Raw genomic sequence first — 8,497 nt, forward strand, 5'->3', positions numbered from 1 at the left:
TGGACTTTTTAAGAGAAAACGGTGCAGTGATTGATCTCGCTCGGGGAGTGTTGGTATTGAATGGAAAAATAGTTCATTTGGCCGACGCGCGAGAGAGTGCGTCGACTAGGAGGGAGGCGGCGATGGGCGCGGTGGGTTGTTATCAGCGGGCCCCGTCCGACGGGATGGAAGGAAAAGTGGGCGTGGTTTCGCCCCAGCGCAAGGAGAGAGGGGGAAGGAGGAGACCGACCGACGGGCCGTCATCGCCCGCGGCTGATGGGGCCGCCCTAGCGGAGACGAGGAGCCCGCTCTCACCGGTAGTGGACCCGGTGCTGGCGGCGACCGACCGTGATCTTCCTTTCCGCCCCGACGCGGCGAAGAGAGGGGGCGAAAAGATACCACAAGGATACCCCACGAGGACGTGCCATCGCCATGGAGCAGTTGACGTACCGGTTCGACTCCTGCGCGCTGAAATCGTTCCGGGTAGAAGCGTGCGACTCCTGCCTATTTTCTTGGACACCGAAGTTTGGCGGCCGGGTCAGGAGTGCCTGGTGGAATCTGCCCTGGAGGAGGAGGAGTGCTGGGTGGCCAGGTGTGTGTGCTTGGTGAGCGATGAGGGAAGCGTCACCACACACGTAAGTAATTTTGGACCTGATACACTTACGCTAAACAAGGGGACATTGATCGCGAGAGTAAGCGAGGTGCACTCGGGTGAGGACATTCAAACGGGCCGCGAAGAGGGGACAACTGGATGGGAGGAAAGGTGCGTTGGGGTAATGGAAGTGAAGGAATTCGGAAGGGACATTCGGGATAAGTTGGGGCACTTGAAAGGGGAGGAACGAGAAGTACTAGCCCCAGTGATTGAGAAATTTCAGAACTTGTTTACGCAAACGGGCGGGCCCCCTGCCACTCATCTAGTGGAGCACGAAATTCCGACGGGTGATGCCCGCCCGATTTATAAAAAACCCTATAGGACCCCGCACCATCTGAAGCCCCTGATAGAGCATTTCGTGAAAGAGCAATTAGACGGGGGGGTCATCCAGCCTAGCAATAGCCCGTGGGCGTTTCCGGTGGTGGTGGTTCCGAAAAAGTCACTGGATGGCAAGCCAAACTATCGATTCTGCATAGACTTTAGGGCCCTTAATGCTATCACTAAAGCAGATGTTTACCCCCTTCCCAATATCACAGAGACTTTGGAATATTTAGGCGGATGTAAGTACTTCACGACCCTCGACCTCACTAGCGGATATCACCAGATTCCGATGGCCGCGGACTCGCGTGAGAAGGCCGCCTTTATCGTAAACAGCGGCCATTACGAATACGTCCGTATGCCATTTGGACTTAGAAACGCGCCCGCGACATTCCAACGGATGATGGACGGGGTGCTACGGGGGATGACGCCGTCGGAATGTTTAGTTTATCTAGACGACGTCATCGTGTTTAGCGATTCGATTGACACTCACGCCTCACGGCTAAGCAAGGTATTCGAAAAGTTGGAAGCGGCCGGCCTGTCGTTGAAATTGGCTAAGTGCCACTTTGCCCTCCCACAAGTAAAGTACCTTGGCCATGTTATCAGCGCCAACGGGATCAGGCCCGACCCAGAAAAAGTTGCTGCGGTGCGCGATTACCCAACCCCGAGAACGGCAAAGGAAATTCAGTCATTTTTAGGACTTACGAACTATTACCGCCGGTTCGTGGATAACTACGCCGTCCTCGCCCGACCACTGACGGCGTTGCTGCGGAAAGGGACTACTTTTAATTGGACGCCTGAGTGTGACGAGGCTGTGGAGAGTTTAAAGGAATCGTTGACGAGTAGTCCGGTATTAATTTACCCCGACTTCAACCGACCTTTCATCATCTCTACGGACGCGAGTAATTTCGCAATAGGAGCCGTGTTATCACAGGTGATCGATGGGGAGGAACACCCCGTGGCATACGCGTCTCGGCAAATGAAAAACCCCGAAATAAACTATACTACAACAGAGAAGGAACTCCTCGCTGTCGTGTGGGCAGTGCGACAGTTTAAGTGTTACGTGTTTGGCCGTAAATTCTTGATCGTAACTGACCATGCTGCTCTTAAGTGGTTGTTTGGTCTCAAGGATCCAAGCAGCAGGCTAATGCGTTGGACACTTAAGTTAAGCGAGTACGACTACGAAGTAGCGCACAAGCCCGGGAAGGCGCATTTAAATGCCGACACGCTCAGCCGGAAGGTGAGGGGCGTGGTCGCTGAGGGAGCGATAGACTTCGCGGATGCGCAAGGGAGTGATGAGGAGTGCCGAGGGTGGAGGGAAGACAAAAATTTCGCGGTAATCGACAACGTGTTGTTTAGGAAAACGAAACGGGGGAATAGGACTGTGGTGCCGAGAAGCTGTAGGGAGGAAATACTTAAACAATGCCATGATCATATAATGGCGGGACATTTAGGTAGGGAAGCAACGGTGACTCGACTAGTATCGCAATATTGGTGGCCAGGTATGGAAAGAGCCGGGAGGGAGCACGTCAAGCACTGCATTGCGTGCAATCGAAGAAGCCCGTATGGAGGCTCTAAGGCCCCCTTGCAGGAAGTGCCTTATGCCTCGCGGCCGTTTGAGTTCTTAGCGCTAGATATTGTAGGCCCTTTGCCGCGAACAGATAAAGGAAACCGGTTCATATTGACAATTGTGGATCACTTTTCACGGTATGTAGTCATGACGGCCATGGCCGACCAAACTGCGGAGACGGTGGCTGCGGCGCTTGTTAGAAACTGGATTTTGCGATTCGGAGTCCCAAAGACGATCCTCACCGATCAGGGAACCAATTTTGAATCGGAGTTGTTCCGCGAGATGTGTAGACTGCTCGAAGTGAAGCGATTACGCACGTCATCGTATCACCCGGAGGCGAACGGGAGGGTTGAGCGAGTGCATCGCACGATCGCCCAAATACTGAGCCATTACGTGAATTACAATAACAACAATTGGGATTCTTTATTAGACTATGCAGTCTCTGTGTATAATATTAAAAAGCACCGTAGTACAGAGTACTCCCCCCACGAAGTGATATTCGGATTTCCGATGGCCTCCCCCTTTGAAGTCGTGGCGGCGAACGGTGTTCCGTCTGAGCACCCGGCTGTGGGAGAATTGTGTGCGAGACTAACAAAGTTGTGGGAAGTTTGCAAGGAAAACAATCGGAGGGCACAAAAGACGCAAGCAGAAGGGGTAAAAACAAAGGGAAAACAACGCAGATACGAGGTGGGCGACTACGTATATTTACGCGACCCGTGTTTGAAGCCAGGGCAAGTGAAAAAGTTTCATTGCCCCTGGGAAGGGCCGTATCGAGTGATAAGAGTTTTGTCCGATTGCAATTTAGAGTTGGAGCTTCCCTTTCGAAAAATTGTGGTGCATGTGAATCGTGTGAAACCTTACTCAGGTTCTATTCCACCCCCAGATTTAGGAGGGAGACGTGCTCGCCCCCGAGGAAGACCCCGGAAGAATCCACCCCTACCTCCCCAAACCCCAATTCTACCCCCTTGCAGTGAAATAGAGTTCGAATCTGTGGAGCCGCGGGGATACGCCGACCTTCCAGAAGCCAGCCAGCTGGGAACGGATAGCGGGGAAGGGTTTGACTCCCCTCCCTCACCCACCCCAGACGGCGAGGCGCCAGCGAAGAGGGAAAGAGTTGTTTCCCCCCCTCCACACCAAGAGGAGAACTCCTCCCAGCGGAACGAAGCAGCCTCCCTTCCACCGCCTTCCCCTCCCCTCACAAGGCGGTCCCCTTACCCCCTCCGCAGCAGACAGCGAACAGCTGAGAGAATCGCAGCCCCTCCCCTGTCCCCTTCTCCAGCGCCCTCACACTCCTATTCGCTCCGATCACAAGGACCCTTGTCCACGGTTCTAGAGGAACACGAACAAGAACAATGACCTTGGTATTTGCCATTTTAGTCGCCGCTGGGATAGCGGGACTTGAAATGGCTCAAGAATTGGTGCCATTAAAAAAAAAAAAAAAAAAAAAAAAAAAAAAAAAAAAAAAAAAAAAAAAACGGTTTGGTATTTGATCGTGGACAAGATGTAGGGTTAATAGAACACGATTGGATGGTGGTAATTAATTTTGATTTGAAGGAATGAATAATGAGTATAAATTAATAGGTCAATTGTTTGACAGAGCTAAGGGGAGGATACGTGATGGGGGGCGGGGACCCCTAGATAATGGGTATGCAATGTTAGATTTAAGGTTGTAAAAATGAAGGGTATTGCTTAACAGTGATAATGTGTAATGTGTGAAGTGCATCAGTAGTGTGGGGCGGGGTCGTGGGCAGTGAATTGCCAAGAGGGTTTTTAAAATCCAGGGATTCCCGTGCAAAGATGACGAGTGCTTGGGAGGGTGGGAATTTGTGATTCTAAAAAAGTGTAGGCCACGGCCGAAGATTGAACTCTGGACCTATTCATCCACTTGAATTGATTCATATATTTCAAATTGTACGGTTTTCTGTTAAGTGCGTTAAGTTTTTTTTTCTTTCTTTTTCTTTCTTTCATCTATCATTGGGTAACTTTTCATCTTTCTTTGTTTTATTGTGATTTTAATGGTTTCCATGTATTCTAGTATTGAATTGTTGTGTTTTTAGGATATTCAACAATTCACTTTGGAGGGGGTATAGTTGTAAGCGGAACATCTTGAGTTCGCAGAGACGTGAAACCGGATGGTAATGCTATTCTGATCCCCATGCCTAGTCACTCATGTGAGTGCGTGGGAGTGATGCTGCCATCAGCACCTTCCGGGAAGCCGGAGGCCACGTGTGGAAAAAGGCAGAGAGCAGTCGGCAGAAAGTACTCATGTGTAAAGGCCGCAGGCCAGGTGTGCGACGCACGGTGTGTGATTGATAATAAATACCTTCACGAAATGAGTTGATTCCATAATTCCTCTGGAGTGCCAACCCAATTAGAAACCACGCGCTTACAGAGGTTTAATTTTTTAAACAATATTTTAAATGAACTGTTTAAACAAAAAAAATAAATTCTCAATTCTGTCGCAATAAGCTAGGGAAGTGAGTAGGAGTGATAATCTCGTTAACAGTTAAGCTCGGCATTTCGTTCGAGACTACGAGAACGTCGAGAACGTGCTGTAGGAGGAACTCCGGCTACTGATGTATAGTTAATTCTATATTTGTTTGTATTATTATACGTATTGGAATAATTGACATAGTGTTTTAATCCTCGATAACCGGTGCGTGTGGATGGTGTGCTCAACCCGAAGCTATGTTTTGCTGGAAATGTGCTTCAATCCCGCACGTTATTGCGATTCGTGCAAGCCAGCTCCAACAGTTTCCTGTCTCTGGATAATTAAGGTAAGGTATGATTTATCTTTTATTATATTGTACGCATACATAGACTACATTAATTATGTTATTTGAGTATATTTGGATACAACTACCACATTGACCACATTGCGCCAATAGAGGTAATAATTATTTTGTTTATGTTTGGCTATTGTTTTCCTTTTTTGTTGAGTTATGTATCGAGGAGACTGGTGTCCATTGAAGTTATATGGTAAAACATAGTAATGTCAATCTTGTACGTATAAATTAATAGATTATGCGTCGTATAGTAATTCCGTGCTTCGCGGCTGAAGTTACATTTTTTCTTCTATTAATTATAAGAGAGAAAGAGCAGAAAAAATTGTTTAAAGGAATGTTTTCGTTCACGTGTAAGTTGTTTTATCGCTGTTTATTACCACAACCTACTGTATTGTAGTTCTTGCATTCCTAGTTATCCTATGCTTTAGTCATAACATCTTTGACCTTAGACTTATCAGCGTAGCCTTGTCACTAATAGATTCCTCGAGGTTCCGAGCGGTTTTGCCCTCTACTTCTAATTATTTAACGAACAAGAAGTATTGTGCCCCGTTCACACTACGTCCTTTTTACGCCGGTTAGCCCCGACCATGGTTACAAAACGAGGTGTGAACGCAAGTTCCCGTTAACCGTGGTTGGGATTCTGACCACCGTTTTCCGACCATGGTTGGCGGTAGTTCATGCGGGTGTGAACGCAAGTTGGTTAAAAGCTGGTTAGAAAAAGAAGAAGGCGAAGCAGCAACGAAGTGGGATAGGAGGAAAGAAAACAGAAAATAAAGTTTCGAAGAGGAGACGGCCGTTATTGTTGAATTATATTCGTCAGAATTAATTCAAAGGAAAGTGCTATTGATTCATTCCGTAATGTGTTGTATATTATGAGATTTTAAACCTTATTTAAGTTATGCGATATACTTTATAGTTCGTAGTGAATTAGCTATTAGCTCGTATTGTATTGTTACGGACAGATTGAATAATCTATATTAATATTTTGCTAGAATTAAGTAAAATGTGCGAAACTACCACACTAAAAATCCGAAGGTCACAATGATTTTAATGTTTTGGTAAGAGTTCTTTGTCCCAGTTTGAAAAAAATCACTTATGTTCATCCTTGAACAAAAGTTCTTCCCATATCAATATAAAGTATCAGGCTAACGGCTAGTCAGATGTAACGATAGAAAATAAATTTAGAAACGTCGGGTGATACCACATATCGCATAAATTACCACGTTCTCTCTCTTATTTCATAAGTTAAATTTCAACAATTGTCACATTTCTGCAAGTTATTCGTCCACATTTGAAGAAGAGGTAAAAGAGTTTTAATTTACGGTATAGCATCAGAGTGGATCATGTCTTTTGTCAAAGTCAGAAAACAATAACAGCTAAGAATGTAATGCAGCGAAAAGTGTATCTCCATCCCAAATCACAAGTGTCTCAAATTGAGGCTCAAGTCTCAAGATTAGGTCCTCGATTTTCTTCACCTACATCAATGATTTGTCGACACATCCGAATCAAGGGCAAGTAGTAGTATATGTTGTTGATATCAACCTAATTATCAGTAATATTCGCTTTCATTCGTATTAAATAGAGCAGTAGAAGAATGCAAGCCACACTATGGATGAAATGATTAGTTGGACGAACACATTTGAATTACCTTCTACGTAGCAAGGAACAATGATTGTCGTCGCTGGAATGCAATTTTTAATTCATAAGCAGCTCATAATATGCACATATGTTTAAATTCATCATCAATATCATTGCAATTAACACATGAACTTTTCCCTGCACATTCTATATTTCATGCTATATTTCCTTCCAACAAGTTATTCGCTCTTGTCAATTCATTTTTCACTTAGAATTACTCTACCACTCATCAGATGTCGCCAGGGTCTAAGCATGGTCGAGTGTGAACGCGCGTTGGTTCTGACGTCATCTTACGCTGGTTAAGAAAGATGGTAATGTGAACGGGGCATTGGTCGTGTAATATCGGTTCCCTTAAAGCAAAATGTAATATTTTTTTCATCTTGAAATGCAGTCAATCAAGGTGCATTTCGTCATTATTATTAACACAAGATAAATACGTAATTTTCATGCGAAAGTTTGTCATTATATGTAAGAAAAAGGTGCGTACGGGCCAAATTAATTAATTGTAATTTTCTTTTCATGCTCTTTCGCGCATACCCAGCAGGCGACGATGTAAATAGCTTGGCCTGGACAAGAGGAGAATGGATTACGGAAAAGACGACGAAGCAAAGCCAGAAGACCAGGTGGAATTGTTAATATCGAGGTGAGCTTTGAGGGAAATTTTTTTTAACCATAATCGAGAGGTTTCTTAAAGTTAAGCCTGAAATTATCTATTATGTATGAAATTTATTTGTTTGAAAATTTGATATCACAAGTTTATATTTTTTCTGTGAGAGTCATCCGCTACTTAATCATGGTACTAATATATTAGTATCATGTGCTAAATAAGCATACCAATGGATTCACGTTTTCCTAGTTAATTTATATTTAAAAGTAGTCATATGATCTTTTCTCATCCCAGCTAGCACATTATAAGTCATTGAGATAAGGTGAAAGGAAGAAATAAGGAAGTCGCTTCTCAAGTAAGCTTGTTATGGGTTTCTTACGGCCAGGGCGACAAACATCCAGAGTAATGGCAAAATGGATGCCAAACTTTCAGCACTTCCGTAGATGCTGTTATTATCCCATCGTTACAGAGTGTTAATTAAGGCCTTTATGCATTAAAACAATGTTTTTATTATTGGCGCTTCTATATTATGAGGAGAAATAACATCATACCGCCATAATTTGAAAATCATTCACATTTATGAACTGATAGCTTAACGAAGGTCGTAAGAAAAACACAATTTCACAAGAATACCAACGTAGAATAATATAAAAATGCCGGAAGGAACATCTAATATACGTATTGTAGTCATCGGGTTATCAAACCATAATTTAAAATTCATAAATGTTAAAATGTATGGACCTTGAATAAATTCAGTTTTTCATGCACATGCCAAACAAGTTTTTGTTACATAATTGGATATTTAATTAGTAACTACGCCACTTATTCTCAATAACTTCTGTGGTGTAGTAGTTAGCATGTAGTACTTCGGTTCAGAGGGTCGCAAGTTCGGATCCACGCTGGTGTTATTTTTTTTTCTTTCCGCCGCATGGATAGAGTACTTGTAC

This window comes from Ischnura elegans, chromosome 6 (assembly GCF_921293095.1).
Source record: "Ischnura elegans chromosome 6, ioIscEleg1.1, whole genome shotgun sequence".
Classification (NCBI taxonomy): domain Eukaryota; kingdom Metazoa; phylum Arthropoda; class Insecta; order Odonata; family Coenagrionidae; genus Ischnura; species Ischnura elegans.